At 31.2% G+C, this 15,882-nt stretch overlaps 1 pseudogene; it reads right to left on the reverse strand.

Annotated features, from left to right (window-relative positions):
* Positions 1-2,426: 2,426 nt before the first annotated feature.
* Positions 2,427-4,834, reverse strand: LOC131172209 (cytochrome P450 CYP82D47-like; annotated as a pseudogene).
* Between the last annotated feature and the right edge of the window lie 11,048 nt (positions 4,835-15,882).

Raw genomic sequence — 15,882 nt, forward strand, 5'->3', positions numbered from 1 at the left:
ATATCATATTCATGTACTCGTCTTTCCTTACCAACATCGATGTCTAACTAGTGCTGGGCCTTTTTTAGGACATCTGGGTGATTGATTAATAAAGAGAGAGCCCACGTCAAAGTTACTACGGTGGTGTCTGAGGCTGCCAATGTTAGAGTCTGCAATCATCAAAATTCACTGGAATTTGAATAACATAGAGTTAAAATGTAAAAATAAGGTATTTAAATTTTAATTTATAATAAAAAGATTTTAATTTTTAATTTAAATAATATAAAATTTAATAATTAATTTTTAAATTATTTTTACTCATATGATATTTATTAAATTAAAAATTATATTCTTTCTATATTTTGCTATTTATTAAAAAAAATAAATTATATAAATTAATAATTTAATAATCTATTGATCCATGAAAATATAATTTTTTAATTTGATAAATATTATATCAGTACAAATAATTTAGAAATCGATCAAATGGATAAGATATTTTACTGTTACACATTCCTAAGTTATTTTGTGTGTTTTTCTAATGTTCAGTGGGTATAGTTGATTCTAACGCTATCGAACTATTAGCTATCGCTAAAATTCTTAAGTTGTCTCTTAAACTGAAAGATAAAAGGGTGAATGTTAGTGAAATTGTTATTGAATCTGATTCTAAGTTTGCTATTCGTGGGTTTCAAAGCCGGAAGATGCTCCTTGGAAGTTATCTTTGACAATTAATTTAGTTCTGGTTAGTTTATAGTAGCTTCAGCAGGTGATTTTTGTTCATACACTTAGGGAGGTAAACTCCATTGTAGATGCCCTTGCAAGGCAAGGTGTGGATTAGTCTTTAAATTATGTGGCTTTTCTTTAGCCTGTGGCATCTTCATTGTTGTTTGAGATAAAGACTGGGGCTTGAGTATCGTTGTTGCTGATAGCGGTGGGTCTACTGGTGCTTGGTCATTGGTTTGTGGTATTTTGTAGCCTATTCTGTGCTAATCTTCTGCTGCATTTTGTCGTGAGATTTTGTTAATGTGTGTTATCCTTGTGATTGTTGGGCACAAGGCACTTGTTGTTTGTTTATTATTATTATTATTATTATTATTTTATATTTTGTCATTGCTTTGTTCATGTTCCTTTATTTTAGACTATTCACTGTATTCCATTTTGACTCTAAGTTTTTTCCACTTTGATCCTGTTTGGCAATAGCTTTTAAAATAATATTTAGTGTTTTGACCAGAATCAAAATATTACTTCTCTTATTTATACTGTTCGGTGACATAATATTTATACTAACTTTTAGAGGTTGAGAGAATGGTTCATGAAAAGTTATCCCTCTTAACTTTTAGAGGTTAAATGAGGGTTTTGACTAAGGTCAATAAGATTTTATCACTATTTTTATATTTAGCAGCTAATCTAACAACTATTTTTACCGAACACTTTTACTTTAATAGTTATATAAATAACTAATATTTAACAATTAACAGCTAGTAAAATAACTGATAGCTACTAAAATTACTAATAACCATTAAAACAGCTAATATTGCCAACAAGCCCTTAGCATATGTTAGCCTAGGTTGAGTGTATTGAGGAAAGCCTTTTAACTTAATTTAATTTGATGGATATATATTAAGTTTTTGCTGATTTATTAATAAAATTTACTTATAAAAAAAAAAACCATTATATGGTCACTTTCATCATATAAAGTGACAGATCTTGCCGGCAATTTTTGGAGGAGTTGAATAAATTTATAAAATAATTTATTAATTATTTATAATTAAAAATATTTTATATTTATATAATTAAAATATATTATATAAATCATTTTCATTTTAAATTATTATATTAAAAAAATCATAATAAAATTACTAAATTATTAATTCAATTTATTTTATTTACTAATTTAAAAAAATAATAATTTTACATATTTTAAAATAAAGTTAGACATTTTTATTTTAAATATAGAATATTGATAAATAAAAAAATATTTAGAAATTAAATTAATATAAAATAATAATAATAAAATATTTTCTTATGATTTGCACTTATTAATTATATTCATAATTGCCATTAAATATTTAAAGGGTTAAAACTCACTATTTGTGGGAGACAAAAAATGCAATAAAGTTGCTTGGTCCCCTGATCATATGGTTTGGTGTAGCCACTGAATTTGGGTGTTAGCGCCAAACGCTAATAGGTACACTTGCAAGTAATTGTTATCTATATTTTTAATCTATTAATAATTATTATTTTAATTAAAATCATGTTAAAAATATAGATAGATGATTTTTTATTGATTAGGTATTTATACATTTTGGTGTTTGAAAATTTTATTTGTAAATTCAATTTAATAAGACTCAAGACTTTCATGTATTTAATAAGTGATTCTCATTATACACTAATTATTCTATATTTATAATAAATTAAGTCTAAATAAAAAAAATTTAAATAATTAATAGCCACAAAGCATAACAACTCATATAGATTCAAATAATAACGGTCTCGTTCGCACAGCATGCATTATTCATGCACGAATTGGCCAATTTATTGATAGAGATGAGATTGAAGGCGAGGATTGAGAAAGCATTCAAGTGGGGTTGCTCTTAGGTTGGTTAATCCAATGCTCTCACTCATATCAAGCGGCTCGCTAGTTGGGTTTTCAATATCAAACCCCTGTAGCAATGTAGCAAGAGTTAATTGCAAAACCTGAAGAGCAAAAGAGACACCAGGGCACATCCTTCTTCCATTGCTAAATGGTATAAACTCAAAGTTTTGGCCCCTAACATCATAATCTTTGTGAATTGTAAGAAATCGTTCTGGTTGGAACTCAGAAGGGTTAGACCACACCCTAGGATCACGATGAATCTTGGTAAGATTAACGAGGAGTCTTGTGCCTGCTGGAATATGGTAGCCAGCTACAGTGCAGTCCTCCATGGACTCATGCGGCACAGAAAGTGGTCCGGCAGGGTATAATCGCAGCGTTTCCTTGATGATGGCTTTAAGGTAAACCAAGTTATTCATATCATATTCATGTACTGGTCTTTCCTTACCAACATTGATGTCTAACTCGTGCTGGGCCTTTTTCAGGACATCTGGGTGGTTGATTAATAAAGAGAGAGCCCATGTCAAAGTTACTGCTGTGGTGTCTGAGGCTGTCAGTGTCAAACCCTACAAACATCCAAATTCACAGCAATTTGGAGAACATAGAAAAAGGTTAAATCATGGGTGTGTAAAATAAAGCATTGAAATTTTAATTTAAAATAAAAAAAATTAATTTTTAATTTAAATAATATAAATTTTAATCATTAATTTTTAAATTATTTTTATGCATATTATATTTATTAAATTAAAAATTATATTCTTTTTATATTTTAATGTTTATTAAGAAAAAAATAAATTACATAAATCAATAATTTAAGAAAAAAATAAATTACATAAATCAATAATTTAGTAATTCATGGATTTATGAAAATATAATTTTTTAATTTAATAAATATTTTATTAATATAAATAATTTAGAAATCAATCAAATGCATAAGATATTTTACTGAAACACATTCCTAAGTTAAGATACTAATTTATAATTTATTTATAGAAAATCTCAAGTATTTTTTTTTTTTAAGTTTAAACATAAATTAAAATTAAAATGTATCCATAAATAAATAAACACACAATTAAATACTACGTAAATGTAATCAATTAAATATTGATAAAATTTAAATCTAAAATCTATTGATTCGAAGGTCTCAACTTTGATCAGTTGAGCATGCGAAATCCTTTTTAAGGATTTAAATGATAATACTCATTATTGAAATTAATTACCAGGCACATGGCTTTGTTGACGGTATCGGAATCTCGATCTAGAACCCATTCAGCATCATCATCAAGAATGTCCAGCATCAGATCCATGAAGTCTTCTTCTCCATTCTTAACACCAGAAGCTTTCTTCTCCTTATGCTCCTTTAGCCACCCTTCAACAACAAGGTCCAAATCTTTTGCAGTCTTCTTCATGGCTCTTTCGTATCCCCCAATATCCAGCCACCTCAAAAAGGGTATCGCATCAGCCGCCACAAACCTCCCTGATAAATCAAAGAAATCCCTCAACGCTTCCCTCAATCTTTTATTCTCTTCGCCTTCATTTGCAGTCATATATCCCACAGATTGCCCAAAAATTATCCTCAAGATCACGTTTAAGGATATGTCTGCTAACCATCTCTTCATCTCCACCAACACCGTATTTGAATTATTTTTCTTCTTTTCCCATAATTTAAACAACTCTTTTAAAGCTGTTCCCACCTCCGATTCTCGTACATGTCTCAGCTTCTCCAGTCGGTGTTAGAGAGAAGTTCATGTGTGGCTATCTTGCGCGATTGACGCCAGTAGGTGCCGTATTGGCTAAACCCAAACATGGCACGATCATAGGCCAAAAGGTCCATGGCTAGAATTTTTGGACGATTAGCGAAAGCTTGATCGTTGATGGTTAGACATTCCTTGGCAATCTCCCAGTTGCTCACTACCAAAGCTCGATACACGCCCATCTTGATAGTGAAGACAGGACCGTATTTGTCAGCCATGTTGCCCAATACTATGTGGGGGGGTTGCGGCCCTCCTAGGAGGTGAAGGTGGCCAATTAGGGGCCATGCTCCTCCAGCTTCTGGAGCTGCTTTTTTCTTACCTGCAGTCCTTGAGATTCTTCTTAACATCCAAAAGATCAAGGAGCAAATTAAGATGAGGAAGGTCACGGTGGCGCTAGCATTTGTGGGGAAGAAAAGAAACTTTTCCTCTGCAGTAGGTAACGACAGAAAATAATCCATTTTCGGACGCCTTGCCCAGGCAGAGGGCATAAGAACCTTATGTGTTGTCTGGTTTGCTATAATATAATTATATATAACGATAACATTATTTGCCTAATTATTAGATACATCTAAAATTTTAAAAATTAATATTTAAAAAAAATAAATATTTTTTATAATATAAAAAATAAATTTCAATCATCACCTAATAATTTTTCGTACTATTTAATATTAAATATAAAACTTTAGTACGCACATGTCAGTGCGTGAATCTGGAAAGCACATGGCCTTTGCAGTCGCAAGACACGTTTCTTCATGAATGAACTGACAATTCAATAAATAATAATAATAAGGGATGTAACGTAACAAGTTTCTGACCAATAGTGACAACGTGGACACATCATCAGAATAAATTCAATTAAATTCAATTTATTTTTCATACATTATATATATATATATATATATATATATATATATATATATATATATCACACTATAATTTTTATATTTTATAATTAAATTTATTTCAAATATAATATTATTTGATATAATCTATTTGTTATTTATTAACACTTTTTTGCTAGCAATATACTATATAATAATTTTTTAATTAATATTCATGTAGCTTTTAATTCCATATCAATGAAGTCTTAATAATAAAAGGCTACGGATGTCAATCAGCTGAATGATCAAACCTCTTTCTAACAACCATGATAGCAGTATATATGTATTTTTTTTAATTCTTTTTTATTTCACAATCTCTGTTAATTTATACATTTGCACCCATTATTCTCATACTGTTGCAGCAAGACTTGCCCTCCATTATGTACAGTATATAGATATTTTTGAATGTATAAATTATTATTTAATATCTATATTTTAATAAAATTAATTATTTATTTATTATATTTTAAAAAATATACTATTAGATTAATCTATCAGTCAATTTTTCTATCAGTCAATATTGATCAAACTATTTTTTAATTTTTTTATTCTAGTAAAATTAATTAATAGTCCCTATATTTTAAAAAAATATATTATATAGTACCTGTAATTTGAATATGTTAATTATTTAGTATCGTAATTAATTTTTATACTTAAATTACCCTAATCCTCTTCTTCTCATTTTTCTCTTATCTTCTTTTATTTCTCTCTCTCTCTCCATATTTCTTCTTTTCTATACCCACACTCTTCTCTTTCGCTTTCTCTCTTTGTTTTCATTTGCTGATATAAATAGTACAAGCTTTCTATACAAAATAATTAATCAGTTTCCTTGAATTTTTAAATAATCAAGAAAAATTATTTCACAGTAAAGAAAACATAAAATTGATATTTAATAAATTAGAAATTAAAAAAAATATAAATTCAGATTAAGTTTTCACATAGCAAAATTTATATTTTTCTCTAATAATATATTTTTTAAATTATATGAACAAATTAATTAGTTTCATTAAAATAAAATAGTTAAATAGTAATATTTTTCAAAATACATGAATCAAGTAATTAATTTTTTTAAAATAAATAGATTAAATAATAATTTAAATAATATAAATAAAGAAAAAATTAATGGAGAAACTAAATTATTTAACATAATCAAAATATAAATATCAAATAATATAATTTTTAAAATATAAAAATTAAATAATTAATTTTATTAAAATATATAAATTAAATAATATTTTTTTTAATTGCAGATAGGGACAATATGGTATCATGCATAATGGTGGATGTCAACGTAGTTGGGTCAAGATTTTTTGCTATCTTGTGATTTGCATTTATTGCCGTACACACGAAATCATGCAATTTTATTTCTTTAATTTTTATTAAATTTAGATTTAAAATTTTTTAATTTTAAAATATTATATATTTTTTATAAAAAAATTAAAAAAAAAAAAGACTTGAGTCTACGGTTATTTATTAAGTGAGTGACATATTTTTAACACTAAACTAGAGGAAACTAAGGTAAACATTTTAAAATGTTATATGAAAACTCATTAATATATTTAATTTTTTTAAATTCTTCAAATATTATAAAACAAAAAAAAGACCATTCTTTAATAAAGAAATTAAAAGTGAATTTATTAACCTTAAGAATTAGATCATTATTAATTAAATTAATTTTTTTATCTTATTGATTAGAGTTTAAATTTTAAAGCGAGATAAAAAAATTGTCTTTTTTTATAAATTTTTTAATTTCCGCTGAATTGCCATATATATATATATATATGTATATATATATATATATATATTGATGAAAATTATAAAGACCTAATACATGGGTTCAAATACATAGATTTTAATCAATGTTTATACTATTAGCTCAAGGAGTAATAAGGACGAGTCCGCCTCTCAGGAGAAATAAGGATGCCGTGTTTAGGCTTGAGTAAAGGAGTGATAAGGTGAATTCTGTAAATATTGTATATTTGAATGAGTCTTTGTGGTTGAGATTCTTTGGGTAATTCGTTCCCTTCCAAGTGATAGTCTTCATTATTTTTCTCCTCCTTTTCAGCAACCTCTGTTATTATTCTTTTTATTTAAGCTGAATGTATACTGTCAATTGGATTATTGAGGTTTCACATTAATAAAATTACATCTTCTTCACTTTGTTATCTTGGTATCAGAGCCTCAACGATCTGCTCACCATGGCTTCTTCTCTGAATGTAGCCAATTTTGTTACCTTAAAGCTCAAACAATCAAACTATCCTCTGTGGAGAGAACAACTTTTGAGTTTAGCTGAAAGTCAGGAATTGTCGGATCATTTGGTTAATGGCTTTCCTGAAGATCAGAAATTCGTTACCCCTCCCAATCCAATTCCAGAAAACTATCAACCACAGCAATCAGATATCTTCAAGGCGTGGCAAAAGTCTGATAGATTACTTCGTGGGTGGATCTATGGCACCCTTAGTGAGGAATCACTCGGACTTGTCATCGGACTAGAAACAGTTCATACTGTTTGGAGTGCATTAAAAGATGCATATGCACAAGATTCTCAAGAGAGGGAATTTACCCTCGTGACAGAATTGACCTATTTTCGAAAAGAAGAAAATCGGTCCATAAATGAACATCTGCGTTTGTTTAAAGAACTATGCGAAAGTTTAGCCGCTATCGTTAATACAGTTCCCGATGAAGAAAAAGTCTTTTGTCTCCTTACCAGTCTGGGACCCCAGTACGAAACATTTACTACGACGATGCTTAAACCACCGCGACCCAATTTTAATGAACTGGTCTCTCAACTTAAGAATTTAGACCAGCGACGAGTGTGGTTTTCCACACAGAACGAATCTGGTCTTGATCAAATTTCGCATGTGGCTTTTTATGGAAATCAACAGAATTCATCCAGTAATTCCTCGAATCGGCGTCCTAGATTTAATTCCCAAGGGCGTGGTTTTCAAGCCCAGCAAACGCAAAACCCTTTTTCCAAACAAAGAGTCGTATTCTTCCCAACGGCGACCTCCTACCGGGTCGTAAAGAATGACACCACCGAACGAGAGTCAGTATAAGAACGGCGTGTCAATACCGCAATGTAAATGGTCACATCGTGAAGATTTGCCGTGGATTCCACAAGAAAACAAAGCGACCTGCTCAAGCTCTTTCGGCACTCACATTGGATACTGATGTTGTAGATACTGACTGGGTTGCAGACTCTGGTGCATCGAATCATATGACAGGTAACAAAAATCTATTCCATAAACTTACTGACTATTATGGACCTGATTCCATAACCATCGGCGATGGAACGTTTCTATCCATCGATGGTGTTGGAATGACGTCTATAGAACAGAAGCAAAAATTATCACTTTCAAATGTCTTTTCTGTTCCTGCTCTAAAAAAGAATTTACTTTCTGTAGGCCAATTAACAGATGATTATCCTGTGAATTGTGAATTTTCTAATGTTTCTATTTCTGTTAAGGATCGATGTGATGTGCATCGCTACAAGGGCCACGGAAAAATAACCTTTATATCTTGTCGTGAATCCAAAGCATATTTTTCCAATCGATTTAGGTCCGAATGGACATATGGCATCAACGATTAGGACACCCTCAACCTTCTGCGATTTCTATTTTGTTTAATAAGAACCTTATTGATGTTAAAGGTTCCTTGCATTCTAAATTTTTATGTGATAGCTGCCAATTAGGCAAATTGAGCAAATTTCCATTTAGTTTGTCTTCCAATAAAAGTACCACTGTATTTGAAAAAGTTCATTGTGATTTATGGGGACCAGCCCCTGTTTTATCTTTTGCCAAATTTAAATATTATGCTTGCTTGGTAGATGACTATTCTAAATACTCTTGGCTTATACCACTAAAGAAAAAATCGGATTTCTTTGTTGCTTATAAAGCTTTTGAACAGTTTGTGCTAAGACAATTTGGGAAGACCATCAAGGTTTTCCATTCCGATGGAGGAGGTGAGTTTTTGAATAATGCTTTATCTTCACATTTTCTTTCACAAGGTATTAAACATCAAGTGTCGTGTCCTCATACACCCGAGCAAACAGGTGCTGTCGAACGACGACACCGTTTTATTCGTGAATTAGGATTGACGATGATGTATCATAGTCATGTGCCATTGTCTATGTGGGTCGATGCTTTTCAAACTGCTGTTTTTTTAATAAATAGGTTGCCTACTTCTGTGCTAGGGAATGAAACACCATATTTTAAATTGCATGGAACTCATTTTGATTATAGCTCCCTACGTGTCTTTGGTTCTAAGTGTTTTCCATATATATGGGACACAAGAGGTCATAAGTTTGATCCTAAGTCTTGTTTATGTGTTTTTATAGGGTATAGTGAAAAACACAAAGGTTACAAATGTTTCAATCCCAAAACTAAGAAAATAATAATATCTCGACATGTGAGCTTTGATGAAAATGTTTTTCCGTATAAATCTGCATCTCCTAATAAAATGTTTGTTGACAAGCTTATGGATTCTTGGTTACCATCTGCTGAGATTACTGATTTTCCACTAAGTTCTGAAGAAAGTGCAGGTCCAGATGTATTACCAGTTCCTATACCAGCAACACATGACAATCGGACTATAGGAGATCATGAAATGTAACTGATCCTACAAGTGAGTCTCCACTAGCAGCTCATCATTCACACTCTGATGCTGTTCAAGATGACGGGATGCATCTAGAACAGGCTGAACAGGAGCAGCTGTCTCCACCTCCATTGTTTTTGTCAAATAGAGTTGAAGACACAGTTCAAAATTCCTTAGCAGCAGAGGATGTTGTTGGTAAACAAGTTGCTGCAATTGAATCAAACTCGGTGTTTTTGTCATCTCCAACTAATACTCATGTACCTGGTACTTCTATGATTGATGGTATCAGAATCACCTACCAACAGTTCATACGGATCAAGAAGAGTTGCTTCCTGAAGTCTGTTCATCATCTTTGGCTGAAATATCAGCTGAACAAGTTCAGGACGAAGCATTGCAGCCTCGACATTCGATGATCACCAGGTCACAGTCCGGAATAGTTAAGCCAAACCCAAAGTATGCCTTACATGTGTCTATATCTCCTGATATACCTCCTGAGCCTAAAACTGTTAAGAGTGCTCTTGCACATCCAGGTTGGAAACAGGCTATGATAGAGGAGTATCAAGCTTTACAAATAAACCACACTTGGGAACTTGTTCCTAGACCAGCATGTAAATATAATAGGGGGTATGTGGGTTTTTAAAGCTAAAATAAATTCTGATGGGCATTTGGATAGATTGAAAGCTAGACTAGTTGCCAAGGGGTTTCATCAACTAGATGGTGTTGATTACACCGAAACCTACTCCTCGTTATTAAACCAGAACCATACGCTTAGTTCTTTACGTGGCTTTAGTGAAAAATTGGCCAATTCGCCAATTAGACGTGAAAAATGCATTTTTGCATGGATTTATAATGAAGATTTATATATGGATCAGCCACCGGAATGAAAGATCCTAATTATCCTAATCATGTTTGCAAATTACAAATGAGCATTGTATGAGTTTAAAACAGCTCAGAGAGCCCGGTTTAATAGGTTGAGTATGTTTTTAATTGATTATGGTTTTTTTGCGGTTTAGCTGATCCATCCTTGTTTGTCATGCATACATCGATGTGTGTATTGGTTTTATTAATTTACGTGGATGATATGTTGTTAACGTGATCGCCTATGGCTCTAGTTCAGAATTTTTGCGTGTCTTAAGCAAGGAGTTTTCCATGAAAGACCTTGGGCCATTGCATCATTTTCTAGGCATTCAAATTCAATCGATCGACTGGGTTACAATTGAATCAAACCCGTTATGCCTATTCAATTTTGGAAAGAGCTCGGATGGTGGATTGTCAACCGATGCCCACTCCACTTGTTCAATGACACGATGTCTTTATGCACTCCAACACGATGGTGATCCCACCTTCTTTCGAGGGCTTGTGGGTTCGTTCTGATGTTGACACTAACCCGATCGGATTTGTCCTATAGTGTCAACTATATTTCTCAATTCATGCACAGTCCAACTTTGTCTCACTTAAAATATGTTCGTCGTATATTACGATATCTCAAAGGAACAATACATTTTGGCTTATTTTTTAAAAAAGATACCTCACTTGTTCTTAGTGCATTTATTTTCTCGATGCAGATCGGGATGTCCAACCACACGACGGTCTACTACAAAGCATCAGACTTTTCTTGGTTGCAATATCATTTCCTGGTGTGCCAAGAAACAACACACTGTTGCGCGTTCTAGCACTGAGGCCGAGTATCGTTCCATGGCTCACACTGCAGCCGAGCTTACTTGGCTTGGATATCTCTTACAGGACTTGCAAATCTATCCCAAAAAGCCGCCTATTTTATATGGTGATAATCTTAGTGCACTACATTTAACAGTCAATCCAGTATTACATTCACGCAGTAAGCATGTTGCTCTTGACTATCACTATGTTAGAGAGCGTGTTGCTCAAGGGGTTTTGATCACAAGATACATTCCTCAAAGATATCAAATCGATATATTTACGAAGTCCATGACAAAGGCTCGCCTAGCACAATTTCGACGCAAACTATGTCTCCACCCTGGACATAGTTTGAGGGGGGATATTAGCTCAAGGAGTAACAAGGACGAGTCCGCCTCTCAGGAGAAATAAGGATGCCGTGTTTAGGCTTGAGTAAAGGAGTGATAAGGTGAATTCTGTAAATATTGTATATTTGAATGAGTCTTTGTGGTTGAGATTCTTTGGGTAATTCGTTCCCTTCCAAGTGATAGTCTTCATTATTTTTCTCCTCCTTTTCAGCAACCTTTGTTATTATTCTTTTTATTTAAGCTGAATGTATACTGTCAATTGGATTCTTGAGGTTTCACATTAATAAAATTACATCTTCTTCACTTTGTTATCTTATACAACTCTAAGATTTTTATCACATTTGTTTTACTAGTCTATAATATAATTATATGAATAATATCAACTATATAGATTAATTCATAATTTAAGTGTATACAATATTATTACAAAAAAGATCAAATGAGCTAAATCATTGAGATTGAGAATATCTTTAAAAAAAATTTAAGAATCAAAGTCAAATACTAACACTTTTGTTTCTATTCTAACTAACAACTTTTTTCTTATAAAGATTGATTATTTATATATTTAATATGATCACCTTTGACCAATAGATATAACTCTTTATATGGACATATTTTTATATATAGATATAACTCTTCATAATTACACAGGTTAATTACTCTCTTTTAATATATATTTCTATTTTATAAATAAAAAATTATGGATATGGGGACCTAATATATATATATATATATATATATATATATATATATATATATATATATATATATATATATATATATATATATATATATATATATATATATATATTCAACGGAAAATTTAATTGACCCATAATATCACTTGACCCATAAACTACATTTGAATATTCTGAAACAACAAAATGAAATAGAGAGCACGAAAAGAGAAGTGCAAACTGAATTTGCCTTTTCTATTGACAATAGGGATCAAATAAAGGAAAGTTTCTGCCATGCCAACATCCAACAAGATTTTTATTCAATGCATGATGCCCATTCATTAATTGGTGAGAAGTAAACAATTTTTTCTTTAGGAAAAATTATTATTTAGTCCATATTTATGTTAAACTTTATAATGCATACGTTAAATTTTCTGTTAGTTTAACTGATCAAACGACTATTTAAATACACTACTTTAAAAAAATTATTTAATTAATTTTTATATTTTAAAAAATATTACTATTTTTATATAAAAATAAAATTTTTATTATGTGTAGACAAATTCAAATTTGCATTTTCTTAAAATTGTTTAAGTATTTTTATTCAATTTCTTAGACATCTTTTACATTTTGTACTGAAAAATAATTTTTCTTAATTACTTAAAGATTTAAGGAACTGATTAATCTTTTTGTGCAAATAATTTGTATTATTTTTTATCAAAATATGAAAAATAAGAAAATAATGCGGGAGAAAAGGATGCAAGCAAATGAGAAAAAATATGAGGAGAAAGAAATAACAGAGCAAGGCATAAATAAGGGAGATAAAAATAGAGTAATTTAGGTATAAAAAATAATTATCAGAATAAAAAGTTAATAAAACTAAATTATATGAACTAATTAACATTTTTTTAAATATTTATTAAAATAAAGAGACTAAATAATAGTTGGATCGGTATTACTAAAACAAATTAACAAAAGAATTAAACAGTTAATGAAAATAAAATATAAAAACTAAATAATATATTTTTTAAAGTATAAAAATTAAATAATTAATTTTATTAAATTGTAAATTAAATAGTAATTTTTCCTTTTATTTATATCTAATAAACAATGTAAAATTTTTATTTTTTTATTTATTTATGATTATACCGCCAATTATTTATTTTGTTACCATATATTAAAATTTAAATTTGTTAGAAGAAAGAATACAAGTAATGAAGGAAAGGATTGTGTATTTGTCTGTGTCTTATTTATAAAGATATTACATCTATTTATACATGAGAATATGAGCTAATTTAGACAAGAATAATAATTGCTGTAATTATGCTACACAAATCTCCTATAATCATGCTAATTGCTATAATTATATTACACAAATCTCCTATAATCATGCTAATTACTGTAATTATGCTAACACCCTCCCTCAAACTCAAGGTGGTAGCACAGGTGCCAACTTGAGTTTGCTTAAGAGATCCTGAAAGCGAGCGGGATGATGTGTTTTGGTGAATATATCAGCGGTTTGGCTGACAGAGGAGACAGGAATCAAACATATGGTGCCATGAGCAACATGATGATGTGCAAAATGATAATCAATTTCAATGTGTTTGGTACGCTCATGAAATACATCATTATGAGAAATCTGTATGGCACTTCTATTATCGCAATGAAGCATTGTGGCAGAAGAATGAGTGACACCCAAATCAGTTAATAACCACCATAACCAAAGTAATTCAGATATAGAATCAGCAAGAGCACGATATTCAGATTTTGTGCTAGAACGTGCAACAACAGTTTGCTTTTTGCGACGCCAAGAGATAAGAGAATTATCCAAGAATAAACAATAACCAGTTGTAGAACGACGATCTGTCAGATCACCAGCCCAATCAGCATTAGAGTAGCCAAATAATACTAAGAAGGAGGTAGCGAAAAAGTGCAAACCATGAAAAAGAGTGCCTTTAATATAATGAAGGATTCGAAGTACCGCAAAGAAATGAGTTGAGCGAGGGGCAGACATAAACTGGCTGACCAGATGAACAGCATATGAAATATCAGGTCGAGTAACTGTGAGATAAATAAGACTCCCGATAAGCTGTCGATATAAAGTAGGATCATCAAGAGGAGTGCCATTAAGAGGTATAAGTTTGCAATTGAGCTCCAATGGGGTTGATACTGTTTTGCTATCAGTGATGCCTGCTTAAGAAAGTAAGTCGGATACATACTTGGCTTGAAATAGATAATAGCCATCAGAATTTTAAGAAACTTCGAGACCCAAAAAATAGCTGAGAGAACCCAGGTCTTTTATTTCAAAATGCTGATTGAGATAATGTTGTAACTCTGAAATACTAGATGAATCATCTCCTGTTATTATCATATCATCAACATAAAGTATAAGAAGAACAATAACACTGTCAGTTCGGCGAGTGAATAATGCAGAATCATGTGGACTAGAGAGAAAACCAAGTTGAGCAAGAGTGGAACTAAATTTGGTAAACCAGGCTCTGGGAGCTTGTTTTAATCCATATAAGGCTCGCCAAAGTTTGCAAACCTTATGAGGAGAATGATAACCAGGATGAGGATGCATATAAACCTCTTCTGTTAAATCACCATAAAGAAAAGTATTTTTGACATCCATCTGGAAAAGTTTCTATTTACGAACTGCAGCAATAGCTAAGAGACTGCGAATAGATGTTAATCAGGCCACTGGAGCAAAAGTTCCTTCATAGTCAATACCATACTCTTGAGTGTACCCTTTGGCTACTAAGCGAGCTTTATAGCATTCAATAGTTCCATCAGAACAGGTCTTGATTTTGTAAATCCATTTGCAACCAATAGGGGTCTTGTTTAGTGGAAGACCAACTAAATCCCAAGTATGAGTTTTCTTAAAAGCTTGAAGTTCGTCAGTCATAGCTTGCTGCCAAAAAGGGTCAGTACTTGCCTCACGATAAGAACGAGGCTCATGAAGGGTTGCAATAGTAGAGTAACAGTGAAAATCAGAAAGATAATGAGGAGTTTCTCTTACACGGATAGAACAACGAAGAGTAGTGCTAGGAGGAGATGCAGGCGCAGGTACTGGATCAACAACTGGTGCAGATTCAACAGGGGCAGGTATAGTTGGGCTAATATTGAGCACATCACAATCACTTGGATCAGGACTTGGAAACAGCTCTTTGGAGGAGTCAGTGAAAAAAAGAGAGTCAGTATTGACAGAGTGATGAAATTTGAAAATCTCTTATAATCATGCTAATTACTGTAATTATGCTACACAAATCTTCTATAATCATACTAATTGCTGTAATTATGCTAACAAAATTATATGAAAAATAAAAATATATATTTATTACAATAATCATTATATATATGTGTGTTACATTTCATTCTTTTCAAGAATATTTTGTATTGTAT

This window comes from Hevea brasiliensis, chromosome 2 (genome assembly GCF_030052815.1).
Source record: "Hevea brasiliensis isolate MT/VB/25A 57/8 chromosome 2, ASM3005281v1, whole genome shotgun sequence".
NCBI lineage: Eukaryota > Viridiplantae > Streptophyta > Magnoliopsida > Malpighiales > Euphorbiaceae > Hevea > Hevea brasiliensis.